Source organism: Puntigrus tetrazona, chromosome 3 (genome assembly GCF_018831695.1).
Source record: "Puntigrus tetrazona isolate hp1 chromosome 3, ASM1883169v1, whole genome shotgun sequence".
In the NCBI taxonomy this organism is placed as follows: Eukaryota; Metazoa; Chordata; class Actinopteri; order Cypriniformes; family Cyprinidae; genus Puntigrus; species Puntigrus tetrazona.
This window is the reverse complement of record NC_056701.1, coordinates 26,402,449-26,424,639: the sequence shown is the minus strand read 5'-3', so window position 1 is coordinate 26,424,639 and position 22,191 is coordinate 26,402,449. Positions and strand designations below refer to the sequence as shown.

At 39.6% G+C, this 22,191-nt stretch overlaps 1 pseudogene; it reads right to left on the bottom strand.

Moving 5' to 3' along the window:
* The window catches only part of LOC122341390, a 28,327-nt pseudogene extending 8,206 nt beyond the window's left edge, over positions 1–20,121 (bottom strand).
* Between the last annotated feature and the right edge of the window lie 2,070 nt (positions 20,122–22,191).

Sequence of the window (22,191 nt, the reverse complement as noted above, 5' to 3'; positions counted from 1 at the left end):
GTATATAGGCAAGAAGTCAACTCTAGGATTTCTAAAAACACTAGACCAGAACTAAAGTAGTACGGTGTGGCGATTACACAAATCAAATGTTCATGAAGTCCATTTGCGGATGTTTTTTTGAAAGTTTACTTACACCAAGTATAGTAGAAAATCAAAACCATCATTTATATGTCTATAACTCCTTCAGATTTCATCAGGTGACTAGAGGTCAAAACAATCAAATAAAAACAGTAAACATCAGGTTGGGGATCGTAATCTGCTCGCCACACCTGGCACAACACTTCCTGTCTGCTGTAAACCCCTGGATCAATTGTTAATGAAGAGGAAGGGCCAGCCTGTTATTCTTTTGTTTTCCGAGAACAGGTACTGCTATAAATGGCAAATGAAAACAATCAAGGTTGGTGGTGCAGGAAGAGGCAGGGTGACGCTCGCCCAGGGGCAACCCCTCGTCATTATGGGGACGGAAAGACCCAAGCTCCTTGTGACCGATTTGAATCCATTTCCTCTTTTGTGTGCCAGTGTATTCCAGTCAGGCAGAATCATGTGCGTTTAAACAATCAATTCTCTCTCGCTCTCTCTTTTTGGCTTAATAGGTCTAACGTAAGGGCTTTAAATCTAACGAGAGAAACGCGTCTGCTCTGTGCCTCTTTCAGCGGATGTAACCGGCTGAATTATACAGTGCCTCCTAAACGCATACTAGTTGATTTTGAAAAGATGCAGTTGTGCGAGCGTGTGTGAAGAAGTAGGCAGATTAAAAACAAAACAGGCACACGTCGAGGAGCTTTCTCTGACATGCATTGTCTTGCTGGCACGCAGACACACGGTCTGGTCAGCGGAGATAACAGCTGCATTTTCTGTAACATTGCAGATGAACACACACGGAGTTAAAAGCACCAGACTTGTCTGTCCAAGCGAACGCGTCCCAAAAGCCGTGATGGAACCACGGGAGATGGACAGGGGCGTAAGAGCGCTATTTGTCCTGTTTATCACCGCAGACCCATGATAAAGTCTGTTGCTATGGACACCTTCATTCTCCTCCTGTGGAGAAAGGTAAAAGAAAAGCGCATGGAGGAGAAGAGATGAAAAATACTCCATTCCTGCCTAAACGGGAAAACCTCGAAAGAGACAGATGCAAGCGGGACCACCATAGATCTGTGCACCATGCTGTCTTCAAGACCATCATAACCTCATCGGTGAATGATTTTGAGTTTCTTATGCTCATCAAAGCTGCGTTTATTTGTTTCGAAATACAGAAAAGACACATAGAAACTACAAGAATATATACTAGAAGCATTGAATTTACCAAAAGTTATAAGACTATATTTCAAACGACTGCTATCTTTTTATAGAAATTCTGTTCTTAAAAGAATCTTAAATGGTTTCCACAAAAATATTAAAGCGGCATGTTTTCAATATTGATATTAATTAAAAAAATAAATATTTTTGAGCAGTAAATCAGCGCATCAGAATGATTATTGAAGGATTTATTGTGACACTGAAGACTGGAGTAGGGATGCTGAAAATTCAAAATTGTTGTATAAAATAAAAAAATAAAAATTTTTTCTAATAGACACTTCTTTCGACTCGGATGCAACGAAATTAAAAACAGGCAAAACAAATCAGTACAACTGTACTATCAAAAGCCATTCAATCTCTCTTAGAATAAACAAGGAGTTTATTTGGTGTGAAATGACACCAAAAGCTTGTCGAGATCAGCGGAGACTGATTACGAAGACCACGGGAGCAGTGAAATGTCAGGATGTCAATGATGTGCAGTCAGGAACAAAGAAAAGAGGTACGTCTCTTATCTCTGACGCCGCCGTGACCGACGCCTCCATCCATCATCGGCGGGTGAGAGAAACACAGACAGGGATAATCTGTCGGTAAATTCCACAGCGAGTGAGGCGTTAGCCATCAGGGTGCAAGCGCGCAGAGAAAAAGCAATTCATCTCCGCAGGCCACCCTGATGAACAGAGTCGTAACCATCAGATGCTTATGATGAATAAGCGCGGATCAGAAGATTGTGCTCGGGTTTCAAATACAGTTGCTTAGCGGGCTTTATTTATACAGAGACGGATCCACCACGACGGAAGAAAGTTCATGGAGGTGCTAGGTGAGGTTGGAGGTTTGTCTGAGATATTACAAGACGCATTTAATACGCCTTACGGGCGTGTTGCATACGAACACAAGCCTGCATCTGATAACATTCAGATTCAAAATAGAGCTCTAAAGCCAACAGTTCCTGCATCCTGACCAATCAGAACCACGTTCCTGACGATAACCAATATGTTATGACGATCGGCCAAAAATACACAGAAATATTAACTAATATTTCAAGCCTTAAACCGCTGAACTTTAAGTCTGAAGGAAAACAGCAGGGGGGCCTCTTAAAGCTTCTCTTCTGTTCATAAGTGCTTCTGGTTATAAATACGGTAAGATGGTTTTGCACATTAACATAAGCCAAACCCAGAGCAGATGAAGAGTTTGTGAGCAGCACTAAAAGCACAGATGAATGCTGCATCCCCTATTATAAGGAGTAATCGCGCAGATTGCGTTATTTTCACAAACCTTGCAAGTGACTAATTACACTCAACAACGCTTCTACAGGTCGGAAGTTGGAAGCGTGTCTGTCCATTCACACACAACCAGATTTTTTTTTTTTTTTTTTTTTTTTTACAGAGTGTGAATGCTCTTCATGATGGGGATACAAGCACTCAAAGAAGCCAACTGAAATAGTGGGAATACCGCTATGGTTAAAGCTCTTTAATGTCGACATGGTTGCAAAGTACAGGTGCATGTGGCATCCTCGTTCCAACCGTGAAATTGAAATCTCTCTTTGATCTGGTTTGAAGAAATATGGTAGTAGTGCGGTGTACAACGCGACGCACATTCACATCAAATGTTAACTCGTCTCTAGAGTTACTCTCATGGGACGCTGCACTTACTTACGAATCAAAAAAGTACATTATTTGCATGTGCTTTAAATCCTCTCTGGTGTGCTGTTCCTAAATGTGATTTACAACTGAAATGCCGTCAAACAGCAGCGCCTGATTACTGGACTAAGCTAATATGGTCAAAACCATGCAAGGTTTACCCATCAACACGGTTGGTTATGTCTAAAGTGAAAGTGCTGCATATTAGATGCAAAGCAACAGCAGACTAATAGCACTAGACATGTTTCTGCCAATAAGGATACTGCACTCCAAAATGAAAAATCTGTCATTACTTATTCTTACTTTGCCCCAAACCTGTATTAAATTTCAACAACAATAAAAAGAAGATATACTGAAGAATGCGGGTAAACAGCTGCTCGTCCCCATCATCTCCAATAGGAAAAAGTCCGTTATTTATGATAGTTTAGTGGTTTTCTTAATATTTAAAAGGGGTAATTCACCCAAAGTGAAACAACATTTACTGCTCTTGACTGAGGAACTTCAATACAGCTGCTTTAAAAGCAACACTCCACTATCTCTGAAAACAATTGTACCGTTTTTGAATCCATTCAGCACTTTTAGCTGTAGCTTAGCATGGATCACTGAATCAATTGAAAAATAATAATAATTTTAAAAAATGGTTTCGATATTCTCACTGTTTAGATAGTCATATCGTGTACTAAGGCTGACAGAAAAGAAATGTGTGATTTTCTAAGCCGATATGAACTATATTCAGGCGTAATCATCAAGGAGGTTCTCTGCCGTACCATGGGAGTGCAGCAGGCGCACTGATATCACGCGCCTCCAAAAACGCTTTGGAAAATTAGCCTTTTTCAAATAGTGGAGTGTGCCTTTAACAAGAATCGATGTATAAGTCACACAGTGAAGTGTAGGCCTGTAGTGTTTTATTTTTATATTTATGATATATTTGATTTCTTGAATGCTCCTGCTAAATATACCTGAAAACTAAAAGCACAGTTTTTTCGTTTATATCTGTATCTGTAGTGCGTATCTTTGCGTACCTCGTTCTCTTTACTCTCATACTTCGAAGCGTTCTTTCCTTGACTTTTCCTTCGGAGCTTCTTCAGGTCTGACTGCGATCTCTCCAGAGAGTCCTGCTTCATCTTGTGTTCAGTCTGATATCTCTTAAACGTGGCCTGTGGACAGACAGCATTCGATCGGTGACACGATGGAGTCGTGTCCGTACATGCACATCGACCATACAGCATCTCACCGTCATGTACTTCACGTCCATGTCAGTTTTCCTCTCCAACTCCGCAATAACCTCCCGATGAAACCGTCTGAACTGTAGAGAGAGGAAGAGACCGAAAATGAAGAAAATGTTAGAGGCCTAAATTGAAAACGCGCGTACAAGAGCAGAAAACGAGGCAACGGGTGAGTCGGCAGGCTGTTTACAGTTGTTGTATAAGCTAAAGCGCTTATAGAGATGAGTCAGAGACAAACCGAGGGATACCCACACACCAACACACACTAACTAACCCATCGACACCTCACCATCACGGCTACAAGTGCACCCACCTGCCCCCTTCACTAATCTGCCTTTCTTAGATCCCACACTTCCTGACACGTCTTCATTAACGCATGTTTTCATTCAGAAAAGAGCGCTTCATTTGCTAGAGCGTTAAATGAGGAATCGCTGTCGAGTTTTAGATGCGTCTGCCTATATTCGAGCCGACATTCTAGTTTAGTCATTTCATAGATCTACAGGGTATTTTTAGGCTCTGGGTACAATGTGGGCTTGCATAGTAGAAATGCACTTGTAAATGTCGTAGCGTGTAAGGCTCTGATTAATCGTATAATCCAGCCGCCGACGTGCCATTGCAGTTGTAATAATGAAAAATCCCTAGAGACAACCGCCAGCGTTGGACAATAAAAGTAACTGTGCTGCAGGATATTAGGATGAAACCAACCACCGATCAGAGCGATTTTGCCCTTTCAATAAATATGGGATGGAATAAGTGTTTTAAAATCTCAAGCAGAGAGGAAAATGTCTCTATCTTGGTTGGAAATGACAGCAGATGTGCTATGCGAAGCATGAAAGACAAAACGTATTCAAATTTTGAATAAATTATGCACAAAGCAACATTATCGGAATGCACCCATCCCATTATAGTCGCTGAAGCTGTCGTTGCAGATTTACAGTTTGAGTCCTGAGGTTCAGAGCTCACTGAACAGATTCATACACGTCATGGTCTGAATCGATAAAGCTGACTAGACTAGAAGTATATGCTATCTATAATGGGTTTAGTTTTGCACATAACTTTTATATCATATATGAACATATATAACATACACCTTTTTTCTTGATATATGTTATGTAAACGAAAACAAAAGTATCGTTTGACAGCACTAAAAACATACTCTTAAATTGATTAATTAATCTTTTTCATTTAGGTCAATTACCGTCACGGCAGAGCAACTATTTGAACAATCATACCAAGCCGGTTAGATTTTATTAACATGTTCAGAGCAGCTATCTGAATTAACATCAGAGATAATGGCACAGATGTCTAAATGTGATGAAAAATAGCAATATTACTAACTATATCTCTATTATTACTAGGCTTACAATGGAATGATGGCGAGTAGGTGACAGAATGAAGATGTTTTAGGTGTTTTAACACAACAAGGAGCCTCATCTAAGACCCAATAATCCGAATGAATCCTAAATGAAACGTGTTCATGTAAAACGATCATATCTCTTTAGAAGGCTTTCTTTAAACTGCAGAATTCGTGTAGATTTCTTTCCAAAGCTTGTAAATTCGCAGTGGATAGACAAAAATGAGAGATTAATAAACAAGGATTGATCTGCGTTATGAAGTTTAAGCCACGCTTTACAAATTAACTACTTCTATCACGCTAGTGTATTAAAACCTACATGCAGACCCTGTTGTCAAACTAGTACGGATTCACAATATTGGCAATATCAGTAATATTATTAGAAGTTAGGAATGGTGGTACAGCTCTACTTCTTTGTCAGGTATTTCAGGAAGTCTCACGGGTTATCCAGTTTATGAAAATGCTATCAGATTTGACCGGAGCCGATTAAATGCGGCCCGTCTTCTTCTTGTTAGTTGTCCTGTTTTGAGTCCCAGATCAGCGGCTGCACTGTCATCATGCGGAGCTGGGATCAGGTGCATCAACGGGCATGTTCAAACCTGCTCTGATACAAACAGTCTGACACGCTGTATTCCTCTACCCTTTCCCGTTCTTTACACTAATAAGTCTGCCTGTATATCAACGGGAGGGAGTCCAGAGTTTATGGGAAACGGGCATATGCAGATGGCTCTCTAGCTTGGTGCGTTTCCATGTGCTTTGGGCCAAGAAACGAATAAAAACACACACTCACGTTCTCCTCCAGTTCCATGTTGACTTTCCGATGGACGTCTGAGATCTCCATCAGGACGACCCCTGAGGACGGAGAAAAACACTTATCAGCCTCTCACGCCAATACAAAGGCCATTAACACGTCCGTTGTTTTTAAAATCTAATAATCCATGACGATTCCCCTGTCTAATAAACCCCCACGGCCTTGTTTTCCAAGAACAGTCCTCCCTCGGAGCGGCTACTGTAATTAAAACACACTGCGCTCGGATATTTCTCCCAGCATGCTCCTACCCGCCGTAATCAAACGGGGATTAAAATGCAAAACCTACGGCATAAATCAGAGCACTTTATATAAAGGATCCGCCCACACACACTTATTCAACACTTATTTGAGGGCGATTCTCAAACATCCTAAATATTGCATTTGAATGCTGGACGGAGGAGGAGGAGGGACGGACAGCTAATTCTTGCTCGAAGTTAATTCTCTCTGACATCTGCATGTAGATGTGGAAGAGTTTTTCCATAGAAGCAATAATGCGATCTGTCGCTCTCTTCACATCCTCTGTTCACCCTTCCTCAGTTAACCAATGTCAGCCAATGGGGAGGCAAAAACATAGTAACATTAATAGAAGTTCACGGCAAAAGAAAACGTGTCTTCACCAACAGATGAAGAACACTGTGCAAAATGTGAAGGTTGGGATGCACTGTTAACAAATCTCTGTCTGATAAATGCATTCATGTTACGGCCAATTACTAATATTAATAGTTCGATAGCTGCTTTATGCATGTTTGCTGATCGATGTTTATATGCAAATTAAAAAAATATACATACATTAAATCGGTTCATCACATCAATCGATGAATTTGGATTTGTTTTATGATTATTTCTGCAATTTTTAACTGATGTTTGGTGGCATGGACTTTCAATAGATGGACAGAAAACATAAAAAATGGTTTCGACCATGAACAAACATCTTGCAATAAAATGAGGGTTAGTGAATGATTACAAAAGTAAAAACCTTTTTTCGGCTGAAGTAACATTGTATACGACTTTGTCTAAATATATAATTTTTAAATAGCAAACCATTTTAAAATGAAAGTGAAATAAAAGTACAGCATTACTTTATTATTTTTCCCCTTTTAACAGATTAGCTAAAGATTACATGCAGAATAAAGAGTTCATAAGAAGTCAGGCAGTCAGGCATATAATATTATGCATTTTTATGGCTTCTTGTGGCCAATTTGAGATCTGAAAACAGTTCTCATGAAAACTACTGCTGACTTGTTTTCCCTTCTGAATAAAACTTGCATTTTTGAGGAGGAATTTGGAGACAATATGTTGGGGTATTAGCGTAGCACAAGTCTAAAGGTCCGAATGCTTGCTACGGAGGTGAAAACCCTGCTAGACAAACTGGCGGTCAACCAATTAATGGACCGTACCGATGTCAAGCGATCGCCACCGAAAGCTGCGGCTCCAGCCACGTGTAGGAACACACAGTGCTAAACAGAGCGTGTTGTGAAACTCAGCCTCTGAGAAAAATAAAAAGTCAAGGTGAGGCCATGTGAGGGCGAGGCGAGGCGGGACGAGGAGATCCAAAACACGAAGCCAGCCGCGGCCCCGAGTCACATGAGTCACAAGGCCACCTGAGAGCAGCAGGTGTGGGTTCCCTCCTCCGCCTCAGCTGACCCACTTTAACTTTATCTGCTCTCTGACCCTGATTCAGCCCGGATGTCTTATCAGCTCCTCGAGAGAGACATGTGAGTTTGTTTATGTGTGCGCCTGTAGCAATGCCATAAAAGAAAGATTAGGCCAAGCAAAGTGTAAACCATCCTAACCGGAGTCGTGTCTCTGGACAATTACTGGCCCAGTCTTCAGGACGTACATGATGTAAACAGTTCTCGGTGATTTTATTGCTCGCTCGTAAATTCTGTTAGCGTTGTCCTTTAATAAAGAACAAATGCAATTTGAGGTTGAAGCCAAGGCCTGGCTTGTGCTCTGTGTTTTCTTGCAATACTATGGCTCAATCGGCTTCATAATATTAACACTTTTAAAGCATATTTTATTCGCAACCGCGTAACCTTTTAGAAGTTTTACACACGGTCTGCTATCGCGGCGACATTTCCACGCCCTAAGCGTGTTGCAAACACGAAATGATTAAACCTCTGCTCGGCATTACTGAGATTCATAAGCGCCAGAGCTTGCTGGTCGAGCCACCTGAGTTTGACTGTGACAGTAATTGAATATGAAGGTCGGGTTGAGCCGTGATGGGAGGGTAGACGGACTTTGATCACAGCAGCTGTAGGTGCCGCCCAGTCAGGCGCAGAAACTTCCACCGCCAAGAACAAAAGCTGCACGCAGACAATGACCGCAGAGACATGACCAGAGCTATACAGTCCACAGCGATACAATAGATCATAGATCATCCAACGCTTCTGTATTATCAAAGACAACAACAGAAAACATTCCAGCTACAATGGCGCCGAACAGAGGGCCGGCGTGTCTGCAGCCAATCAAAACTCACGGCCGCTTCTAGATGGATTTACATGAATGAAAAGTGCTTATAGTGAGCAATGAGGACGAGGGATAGCAGATCCGTGAGAGGAGAACTTGAGATTGATTTAAAGTTAAAAATTCACAAGAGGCTGAGCGTAAGCGGTGATTTTAATGGTTACAGGAAGCTGCTAGACTTAAAATCGTGTCAACAGCAGTATATATATATATATATATATATATATATATATATATATATATATATATATATATATATATATACACACACACACACACACACACACACACACACACACACATATATATATATATATATTCACAGTTTAACGTGGAATGTCACGGAATGCGCACATTTTTAAATGATTATTAAATTAATCAGTCGATAAAACTGAATCATTACACTTAAATCAAATCATAATATGGACTAGCATCTGTTAATATTAAGCAGTGAAGGACGATTTAAGTATCAATCATGCCTGTTCTGCATGTCTCTGTTAATGAATGAGGTTTTGTTTACTACACACTTACTGAAGCGCGCGTGACGCATCTTACTGAGAACATAAACACACAAACATCATCTCCAGAGCTGCTCTGAGAGTCACTCTGTGAGCATTTCACCGTTTGATTTGATGAAGCGAGCATCGTAAAACAAACAGAGCTGTCAAAATAAAAATTATGATTATTGCTATTTTTCTGTAGCCTGAGCGTAGCCCACCACCACCACAACAACAACAACCCTCTCAGGTGTGATTAAATATTCTTCATGTAATGACACAAAAACATTTTAATTTCTGGATGAAATATCCCAGCTTTTGACTTTGTCTCCTTGTTGCTCCTAAAACTGGCAGGTCATGCTAGACAAACAAACTTTACTCCCTTATTTTTGGTTTAACCTCTTTTCATCTGAATAAAAAGCGAAGCATTAAACGCACACATGTTGCAGTAGTTTCCACCGTCTCCAGACGTGGCTGTGAATGCGCTGCATGTGTGTTGACTGCTGTCCTGTGGCCAGTCTCGCTAAGCACAGTCCAAACAACACGGGAGACTAAAGGTCACCAGAACATCCTGGTAAAAAGCTTCCTTTGTGGCAAAAGTGCGGGAGGGAGAGTGTGTGTGTGTGTGTGTGTGTGTGTGTGTGTGCCACTGTTACACAAATCAAGCAAGAGGGGTGTGGACACCAGAGCAGGTGACGCTGTACAAGAGACAGATCAACGAGTAGAAAAATTAACATCTATTCTTTTATGAATGCTATACTTTTAAATAAAAAATGAATAGTCTTACACTCAGAAGTTTTGCTCTACAGTCATAAAGACTTTTATGAGGAACAGATTGAGCTGACAAGAAAAATGTATGAAATGTTTTCAAAACTATACGCTCCGTTTAGCCACAATGCATTCGAGTTTGGCGTCAAAGGCGTCAAACCTTGGACCTGAATGTGGGTGATGGTGATGGCGAAGAAGACTCGAACAATTTGGTTATAAAACATGGACTGCTTTGAGAGCCTGAAAGCCGTGGTTACATGGAAAAGAGCTGTGTGAGGACTCTCCAGAAACCATGTGTTTAACGGCACGAGCTCCAACCGATCCTTCACCATAGAAGCTACAGGCGTTTTTACACAAAAGGTGGAAATATCGGAGCGCTCAATCAGAAGGGAAAGCAAAGACAAGCGGATCGGAGTAATAATGAAAGCAGGGAGTCTCAGAGCCAGTTCGTAACTTCCTGTCGTTCTGCAGTCGGGTTAAAAAAAAAAAAGGAAAACCATCATATAAAAGTGTCAGAGAGCAGCCTGATCTCCTGGTTTAGAAACCTCATGCCCTGATGCACAATGATGATAAGCAGAGGATCGCGTCGCTCGAAACGCAGAGGATGATTTGCATCTACCCTGGCTGTGGTTCACTCCTGCTTTGTTTGTGTGTTCTTCCCGAAAAAAAAAAAAAAAGCACCACACGACTCAACGGGTGGAGCCAGCTGAACCTAAACACTCCTGGCAAAGAGAAGAACTGTTTGACCCACTCCAAGCATTACACAACAAAAACATCAAACCACGTCGTGATGGTACGTCTCCCTTAGCTTCTCAAGTGGCTTTAACATGCCATCTAATAATGAAGAGCGACGCGTATTCTGGGTGATCTCTTTAAACATGCAATGTATAAGAAAAATAAACAAATGGCAAGAGGTTGAGCTCGACATTAAACTTACATGGCTTAGTAAAAGCAGTCTGGGCATTAACGGTGCATTAAATCCTTTGTGTCTTCATATGTTTGTTTTTCCAGCTTTTAAATGGGTCTAAAGAGTATGATCATAAAGTGCAGGAGAAAGACTGTTTTGAATGAATGCACAGGGTAATATCCCAACTCCCCAGACGGTTATTTCTGAGTACAGAAGCGGCCTGGGGAAATTCAGAGAGAATAGCAAAAGAAAAATTCACAAATTCACTTCAAGCAAGTGCAACCTGCTTCCCACAAACATGCCTGGATCTCGTCAAGGTCCTGGTTCAGGTATAAAGGGTTGAAATTTTACTGTGTAACGTTAAGTATGCTGTTTTTGAACATTTCTGTTTTGAAAAATGAATTATGCAAGGGTTTTATGCAAATTAAATTTGGACTTAAATGCATGAAAATATTTATATTAATAGGCATTTTATTACAAAATATTATCACTATTAAATACATGCTATTCGTTTAAACATTTTGCGTTGATCACAGAAATAAATTTGCTTGCATTTATTGCTGCCAAATGATTAATCGCTACAAAACTGTTATGTACACATAAATACAGTATATGTATGTGTGTGTGTGTGTGTATATATATATATATATATGTATATGTGTGTGTGTTTTAAATACACTTACATGTCTATATTTGTATTCATATAAATACGTTATTATAATAAATATAAATATGTTATATTAATGCATACAATAAAAATATATATATTCATATATTTATAATATAAATTATATTTAAAACCACCACATTTTCTGAAATGTATCCATGCATGTTTGAGTATTTATATATGCAGTAAAAATATTAAGTAGTATTAAAGTCTTTACTGTATTTTGAAAAAATAACGGCAGCCTCGGTGAGCAGAAAAAAAACTCACTGACCCCATATTTTGACCGTTGGAGTAAGGTTAAACAGGGCAAAAGGGAAAACCACGCGCGTCTCCGAGTAACTATTAATGTTAAAGTGCAGAGTCCTCCTTTTATGCTGTCGTTCTGTAAGCAGGTCAACTGGAGCACAATGGCACTCACGTATGCACTTAATCTGGATGACCCTGATCTGATCTCACCCCTGACCCGCGTAAAGCAGGACTCTTTATCCACTAAGGTGCGGGAATGCTGCACATGTGCGTTCGAGCATTGCTCAGCACTTGGTGTACCAGTACCAGCACACCTCCATGAGAACGCAGGCGGGCAGGTATTTTAAAGCCATTCCGGTGAACTCAAAAAGCGTAACCCGATGCTCGGCTGTCAGCGAAACAGTCAAATGCCACGACAAAACAAGGTGCTTCCTGCAAGCAGCGGCAGCGGCGGGTTATAGGAGACACAACCCAGTCTCGCCCACAGGACACCTGCGTGGCCGTCTTCGGCGGGATCGCTTAAGAATGAAAGCATCTCCCGTCTCTCTGCGACACCCGACCTGCGTGTCGATCTGTCCGTGACCCTCAAGACTATCGGATGGCGGCTCATCTGCCTGAAGCGGCTCTGGTTTCAGCTCGGGGCTCGAGAGGCTCCTCTCGTCGAGGAACACCGCTGGCGTAGAAAGGCAAGGCCTGCGTTTGGACGTTATCTGCCTAAACAGAGGCGAGCTTCGGCTCTTATCGTCTACGGATAGGGAGGGCATTGTGTTGACAAGCACTAAGGCCATGTCCAAATGTTACAGCCCTCAAAAGAAAAAGGTCAAGAAAAGGTCATCCACGCTAAAATAAAAGGAAAGAAAATCCATCACTTTGAAGCATGAACCTAGTTTACACGTGTGTTTTCAGTGATCATTTGTTTCAAATCTGTCCTGTGACCATTTGGGTTGTTAGTCTTCAGAAATACTTAACATGCAGATTTATTATCAGTGCTGATTAAATATATACATTTTTGAAACCTTTGATTCTTTAATGAAAAAAACTTTTTAAAGATCATAATTTATTCCCAATTTTTTTTTTTTAAAGAATCACTTGTTATCCATATCTCACATCTTGAATAAAAGTATTAATTTCTTTAAAATAAATAAATAACTGAATAAATGAATGAATACATATTTTACTGATCCCAAACCTAATAGTAGTGTATATTGTAAAAAAAAAAAAAAAATATATAGATTTTGATTATAGTTTTTTTCTTTCTTTAAATCCTGAAAAAGGTCCCAAAAATATTAATCTGTTTCCAAAAAAGATTTATAAATCAGAAAATTCACATGATTTCTAGTCGATCACGTGACATTGAAGCCTGGAGTAAATGACACTAAAATACATTATATATTAATGTATTAAAACTGTTATTTTAAATTTGAATAATTGTTCTTTTGTATTTTAAATCTAATAAATACAGCATCGATAAAACATTTTATATCTTAAAATGACAATAAAACCAGCCACCAACCAAACTATATCTCCCAGCAGTGCAAAGATATATACAGCAAGTCGCATATTTTGTAAAGCATTCAATATTAAAGACATACTTTTGTAATGTGCTGGCTTTATAAAAACCGCATTGCGTTTCTAACATATAGTTAGCACTACATTATTTCTGACAGTAGTAGAAAATATGAAAAGCCATCACAGAACATGAACACGTGTGACGTGAGCGAGGGACAGATGTGCAGGTCACGGCCTCCGCTCGGCTCAGATTACCATTATTACAGACCAACTGCCGTTATTTAAAGCAGTTTTGATGCAATGCAGATGCATACACCAATATTGCGCACCGCATGCAAACGATCTGCATGCATGCAACACGCCAACACACGCTCGACTTCCTGCATTTGCCAGACCGCGCAGTAAAAAAGGGGGCCCGCTGCGTCGCGGCAATCAGATCCCACAATGCAACGCGCTTTAACCTTTCATTTCCAGCCTAACTAATGAACTTGAAATAACAACGGCTGTGATTTTTTTTTTTTTAAATCACTCTCCTCGTGATCTGATTAGACTGCCGAGAGGAAAATCTAATTGTATTAAAAATTTAAAAAAGCTGAAATCGTAATAAGTCTATACTGGCAAAGCAGATTTCACGGCCTTCATCCCTGCTCTAGTAATCGTGCGTGACCTTGCTAAAGTCAGTCTCCTGATGCGCAGCGGTATCTGGCTACAGTTCTGATCTGCTGGAATGATCTCATTTCCTGCTCTGGATGAAGCCGCCCGGTTTCCCCACTGCACCTATTAGCACTAAGCAGACTGGCAGCAGCTCGAGTACGAAACCGTTTAGCGTTTTTAGCTTACTGTTTAAGTTTGAGTCACCGAGTGACATGATGATAATGCATGTATTAATATTAATTATGGTAGCACTCAAACTTAAATTATATTATTAATAATAACTTAAAAGTTAAATCAAAGTGTGTAAAAAGTAGTGCTGTCAAACAATTCATCGTTCAAGTACGTTCAAGTAGTTATTTGTAATACGAATTATATTCATAAATGGTTTTGGTTTCCAAGTATATACTGTGTGTATAAAAAAAAAATATTGTTTGACGACACTAGTAAAAAGTCATTTACAATCCAACACAAATAGAAATACTTCCGTACTGATGCTTCCTTGTTCCTTTTATACTTTACAAACACATTGTAACATGCAAATGAAAAACCTGGGGTCTTCAGTCATTCTAATAGAGCTGCAGTTAAAACCAATCACTTATGGATTGATCAGTTCATTATTAACATCTCTATGTAGGCTGCGCTATACATTATGTGCAAATAAGGTTCAAAATACAATCTAAACCTCAGAACAACTGATTGCTTACCATTGTTTAATTCTCACTATTAACTAGTTTCTTATTAGATGCTTATTCCTTACATTTTATAGTTGATTTGCATGCTGTACACCCTCCGTTGTAATAAGCGAACATACTTGCATGTATAATATTTTTGAAATGCCTAAATATTTCGTAGTGACTTTAAAATGGCATGAAACTAAAGCTAAAGCAATTAACGCATTAATAATTCAACCCCCTACACTTGTTTACATGCCACAGTGGTGCTTTTTTTTTTAAATATACAGTATATTCTTGTACTGTAAGTGCCGCACTTGAAGCACTCCCACTCATTTCAGAGGTTTAGTTTTGGAAGCAGGCCCCGTGTCGGTATATTATCTGAAATGCGAATACGGTTGCGTACAGCAATTGAAAAACGCATTTCGTTTCAAAAGACAATTTTAGCACGTTTTATAGGCAATATACACGTATTGAGGCCCGAGTTCTCGAACATGATCCGCCGTTATTATGGTCCGGCGGATACAACGCTGTCTAAACAAAAACATCAAAGTCGATTGTTTCAAACATGCTGAACGGAACATGAAACCGAAACGTGATTTCAGTCCACATAACGTGCTTTATGGCACATTCCTGCACGATATCACAATGTTATCTTTGACATGATGGAGGAAACGGTGATAAGCGAGCGGGTTTATCATTATTCAGTGCCCATGACAACTAAATGAACTTAAGTGATCGCTACGCTGCTGTTTTTGTGAATTATAACAAAGGCATGATATGTTCCTCCTTAAAAGGCCCGAACCAAGGGATATATAATTGGATGAACATTTTTACGGTCCAGCAGCTTCCACAGACAATACAGATGCATAAATACATTTAGAGCACTTAAGTCAGTGATTGCTATGGGGATGTGAAGAGACTCTCAACCAGCATCACAAAAAAAAAAAAATGTTTCTGGACCGAACCACCTACCCAGCCTTAACATTTTCCAGCTCGAGAAAATGACAAATGGCACTATGGGAAGACTAAATGGAAACGTGCTCACGCAGTTCTTAATAAAAAGAATTAGCCATGACTCACCCAGTTCCCTGGACACTGGAGATACGGGTTGCGTTCTCCCGATCTTAGATACGGCATCAAAGTACTGCTTCCCAGCCAGAACCATGGCTGCAAAACAAGGAGAAGAATACATGTTGTTACACAAGATGTTTGTTCCACGCAACATGCCACACATTCGCAAGGTTTTCTAGGGACAGTGTACAGTATTGTTACTACTACTACTAATAATAATAATAATAAAATGACTCCTCCTGCTTGGTTTAATAGCAGAAATGCCGACTCCTGCATTCTAACGTCTTCCGAATACTTTGGAGTACAATGTCATGATTATTTCATTTTCTCAGCCTGCATGCGTCTCATTTGTTGCGTGAGTGAAACACAAAAAGTAATTCAACGGCAGCTAGAAGGAGATATTAGTATGCCATGTTTTTAAAACCTGACACAGTTTATTATCACCGGGTTTACGGCGGAAGAAGATCCGGAGACAAAACAACATGGTTTTATGAGCATGCTCAATCAGGAAGGCCTGTATATTGTTGGGCAAATTCGACAAACCTCTTCGGTCAGTCCAGGAACAACCAGCTAAAAAAAAAAAAAAAAAAAAAAAAAAAGGCGTCGTGTTTAGTCTGAGAGTCGGGGCTCTTACAGTACGTCTTGCCCTCTTCCTAAAGCGGCAAGCCATTTGTTCGAGATGTGACGAACCTACCCTTTGTTAAGAAGACCTACTTTTTCCAGATTGACATGTAACTATACAAGAACGTGGGAGTGAAGGATGTTACAAGAACAGAAATAGTGAGCTCAACACTCAATCTGGCTGGCATTATTGTTAAGGAAAGTCTAACCTTCGTTTACAATTATGAAGTTGGAAGCGATGTTGATATCGTGTCATCATTTCCTGCCCGTTGCTGTTGTTTACAATGACTGCTGCAGTGTGAAAAACATCGTCCACAATGTTTTTGCATACTTTTGACACAGAAGGCCACCAAATGGGAACGAAATATTCCATGGAGTTAAATTATAAAGATACAGATCACCATGAAAGCGGAGAAGCCTCCTATTATGGACGGTCATCACAATAGCGACGACAACATCCCGGATCAACACCGTTTCACAGGGTACAATTAAATCGACGCATTTTACCAGTTTAATATGAAGAGACAGCGTAGAACTAACGTTACATTGTACATGGTGCGAGAACAGTCCGCTCTGGCTCCTTAGGTTTGTATATCATCATTAAAGTCTCTAGTTTTAACATTCTGCTTTGGGACATTTTGCTCCGTTTGTTCAGATTCAGGAAATTGAATAAGAAGTTATATTGCCCATCCTCTCCCGATACCTGGAATCAGCATTACAAGTACCTAGATACATTTTTTTTAAAGCATAAACCCTATAAAAAAACGATGCAGGCTGCTGGTCTTCCAATGTTTCTCTATGGCTCTGAAACCTACAGATGTTTCTGTTTCACTCTCCCGCAACTGATACTCTTCTGCCATTGGCTCGCCTCATGTTCGAGAGGAGGGGCTTACAGATAGGTCAAATGATAATGAATGCCTGAAACCGATTTTGACAAATTCTTCTTGTGCTTATCACGCCTCACTATCCAAAGTTGATCACACCGCATTTTTCCTCAGCAAGCGCAAACTCTTCATAAAGCATTGCATTGCAAATATGAGAAGTAAAGCTTTTGTAACGTGCTTTATTGTACTCCTCCTAGTAGAGATCACGAAAAAACTGAGGCTCACCTGAAACCGCTTTCGTAGCTCTTTCCCAGGTTTATGAGGTTACATAAACCGGGGTTGAACTGTTCCATAACATTCTGAGAAAAGGGATTTCAAACAGAGGAAATGGTTAAAATGTTGGCATGAGCAATCATGATGTAATCAGTCGCAATCATGACATTGTGTGGACCGAGACGGTTCTGTTCGTGAAACAACCTCTTCAGTGTCTCTGGTTTAATGTACTGTGCGCGCAAGGTTACATCAAAAGTGGCCTGGCTTGCCCGATTTCAAGGTGTAAAATGCTTCTGCTTCAGGCCATGACAACATATTCAAGTATGCTACCGTAATTCTAGGTGATGAATATGAAGATGTGATATCTACCCGAATCTAAAAAGAACCGTTTGTAGTTTTTCAGGCGAGTTCCTACCTGGTTCAGGTCTGAATCGCACGGATAACTGGGTTAGTAATGAGTGGTGGATTCATCTTAAGCATTAAAAATGTTCTAATAAACATATTACGTACCATTTCCGCAAAGTAACCATTTTATGTATTCTTTAAAATATCAACAGACATCACAAGTAAGAGAGATTTTACTTTACCTCCCCAAAAAAGAGAGACCCCACAAAAGAAAGATCTTAAATTCAATATAGCGCCTGTTAAAGTCATGGCACACTAAAGCAGAAAATTTCATTCATACCAAGAACGATAACCATATACACTTTAAGATACTGATTAATATATACCCTAGCTCTAAAAATGTCTTTCTAAAGAACAGCAGAATACAAGCTTATGAACGATACAAACATCGACAGCCAATCAGAATTCATCCTGCTGTAGCAAGCTCAAAAATTACAAGCGTCAGATGAGCGTTATCGTTTTTGGCACAAACGGAGCTTCTGAAAAGAAATGGCACCTTTTTGCTTTAATTGTATATCACAGTGACACATGTACTGATTAACTGTATAGTATTATTGTTATCCCTTTTTGTCGTTATTGACCAAACACTAAAACCAAAAGCCAAGAACTGAAAGCGAAATATTGGTAGATGTGCGTAATTGATCAGTGTATGCCGTTCAGAGAAAGACATCAAACCAGTAATAAAACGGTTCTTTAAGCTTCTTCTTGATATTTCTGTCATCAGAGAGGTCTGAACCAACTATTTCAGACTTGCATAACAATCGTAACGTTAAGGCTTTCAAGAATGCACTGCACTTATAAATAATCATGAATAAATTACGCTGATTTTTTAAAATGTTTTGTTAATGTTAGTTATTATTTGTTGTAATGTTAAGAGCTTTTTATTACAGTTAACAAGATAAAAGTTAAGAGAACTTTTAACTTTTAAGAACGACTTTTAAAATCAAGTTTTTTTTTTACAATGTGATCTACGCTCTACAAAGAAAGTTACAGTGTATCAGTGAACCACCTGAGTGAATGTCACCAAAAAAAATGTCGACAACAAGCTCGGGTCATGTTCCACTCCAAAACACGAGGAAGAATATTATATGCCTTAAGAAATTAAATCATTTTTTTTACTGATTAAGACATTAGGAAACTAAATAATGCATCATCAGGTTATAGGTTATAGAAAATGTCACGGTTACAGTGGAAATTGTATTGGTTTTAATGAAAGGTATACGAGTATATATATATATATATATATATATATATATATATATATATATATATATATATATATATATATATATCTACTGGTGTGTGATGGATTCTATTGGTGGGACTTTAAATCCAACTGGAAAAACTGCCTACAAAAATACATTGTGCAATGTTTTACTGGAAAAAAGTTGATGGTTCATAGTGGTATTTTGGCATGTCTATGCACACACACACACAAAGCAATATGATTCACATGATTAAATAAAGAATATGATTCACACAAGGGTTGAACGACAATATACTTCCAAGAGGTAAAATAAAATAAAACAATAACTTACTATATAATAATACTAAACAACAGTACTGAATTCCTGGATATGACTCTGGGATATGAATCTGATTCATCTGGGAGTGTCATTAAATCAAAAGAGCCATACGTTCAGACCCACCTGTGGCTCAACGACAACCAGAAATACGAACCACTTTTTTTCAACTCCACCAGTTTAAACACGAAACGGTCTTCTCCGCCTAACACAGTTAGAGCCAAAGTTTCCTGACCAGCTCAAAACGACCCGCTCAACCCAGAAACCCCCCAACTGTCAAGCCGCGCTCGATGACACTTCTTCACGGGTGGATGTCAGCGCAGCCTCGACAGGACAATAACACTCGCTTTCTCTCACCTTGTAAGTGCTCTCGGTCAGTTTGTTCACCTCGTCCGGATCGCGCGACATTCCTCTGCCCCTCTCGCGACGAGCTCGCGCGCTCAGATGTCGTTTATTCGGACGGGAGGGGGGGGAGGGAGAAGAACTCCCAAATAAGCCAGGCAGGACAGCGCGCTTATCGCCTCCCTCAAGTCCTCATAGCAAGACGGCCGTCCGCGGAAGCGTGTTATAGATTTCCGATCGAAAGCGACCGCGGTCTCGCTCAATAACGGGCTGCCGGAGTTCAGCCGAGAGAGGCTTCGCTTCAAACTTATGAGCGCGTGAACGCGAGCGTGCGCGTCAGGGGCGGGAAAGATAAGGTGAGGTGTGCGACGTCACTCGAGGGCCGCTCTGACAGGTGCTCTCGGACAGAAACAAGACCGAGGCCGCCATCTGCCGGTCTTTGTCTTTACTGCAGCCATTCGGGCATTAAAAGAGCATAAAAAGAACAGGAAAATATTTTCCACTGTGTAAAGCCTTAGGCAGGGGTCTGGAAGTTTCTAGCGTGCTCAAAACCGGAGATAAACTCTACAGGACTCCGGCCCTCCAGGACTGAGACTGACACCTGGCCTAAAGTAGAATATACCTGAAATGTGTGCGTCCAAATTTCACATCAGCACCAATTTTACGCATGCAGACAAAATATTGACATTTTTGTAAAATCTGTAAAATTCTTTATTCATAAATACTGATAAATACTGATAACACATACACTGTATTTAAATGTTTCATTTATTTGTTTAATTGTATGTTGATTTATTTATTTTATTTCTCATAGCTAAAACCCCTCCCAAGTTTTCTCTAACTTGTTCCTTGTTTCCTTGGTTTTTTTAGTCCTGTCTTTGAAGCTCGGAACACAAATGCCGAGGAAAAACATAAAACATACAGTCAAGTCACTGAGTCTCATGAAATATCAAATCAAAAAGTTAGCTCTTGCATTAAAAGCAATTTAACATTTATGAATGGATAAAAATAAAATAAAAATCTTAAAAAGTAAATAAAACTGAATACATACACTGTTTTTATAACATTATTTAAATGTTTCATTTATTTGTTTAATTGTATGTTCATTTATTTATTTTATTTGTCATAGATATGTTGTGAGGACTGGGCAAAAATAAATAAATAAATAAATAAATAAATATTTTATACAGAAAAAAATATATATATAAAAATAAATAAATAAATATATATATCTGGAGACAGGAAAAAAAAAAAAATAAATAAAATAAAATATATATATATATATATATATATATATATATATATATATATATATATATATATATATATATATATATATATATAAATAAATATATATATATATATATATATATATATATATATGCAGAAAAAGGAGAGACGTCTGATTATTACCTATTACCATGAGCTTCACACATGCTCCTTATGACCATCTGTCAAATGATCAAAATGACCTCCTTATGCTTAATTAATCCACCAGTCTCAAGCGTTGCCTGGCTCTGTGCTGAAATGAAGATCTCACCTTGTGACAGGCTATCTTTGCCCTAGATTTTTCCCATTGATCTTTCACAGATCTCGTACCCTTGCAAATTTACAGAAGAGGACTACAATCAAGAGTATCCTAATTGACCACACCGTACCGGTTCCCCGTGGTTCTTGTCAGTGAAGTACTCAGGAGGCAGCACTCTTTTGTGCCTAGAGGAAAAGACAGCATTATACCTTGATATCCATTATCGCGCATTAAATACTTTGATGCAATTTGATCTCGTTCCATGATGCTTCTCCACTTTGAGACCCACGATACGGCTTTAAGGGACCCCGTGCGGCAGAGGACGTGTAACCCTCGTTGGTAAAAATGTCACCGCATCCGAAGTCAGTTCATTTGATTTCAAGGGTGTCTGGGTTAATCAGCAAGTTTTCCAACTTGATATCTCCGTGAAACACTCCACTCCAGCCGCGAGTGTTGCCTGGAGCATCATAATCCGTGCCACATCTTCTTCAACGGTGCCCTTGTAGCACTTTAGAAACGGGCCGCTCTAGGACCAGGATGTAGGGGACCTGCTGCCAGTCCAGACGCTGGATGATTTCAGGAATCTGGGGGCCTTGATTTGCACGAATTTGCCGAGCGACCTCCAGTGGAAGACCTTTGAAATAACCACCCTAGAGAAAGACAACTGTAATCATTTGTAGTATGTTATTGATGTATAATAGATGTTTGAAATTGATAATAGGGGCTTTAGAGGGGAAACAGAAAGAGCACGGCCTACTTCACGATCCTGATGAACTGCGTGTTGCTGTTGGAGAGTAGTAAGGGTAAGATTTACTGTTAGTTTGAGTGCATATTGCTCATAATGTTTCGATCACTAACCCCATTTTCATTAGCCTGATTAAAATACAAACAG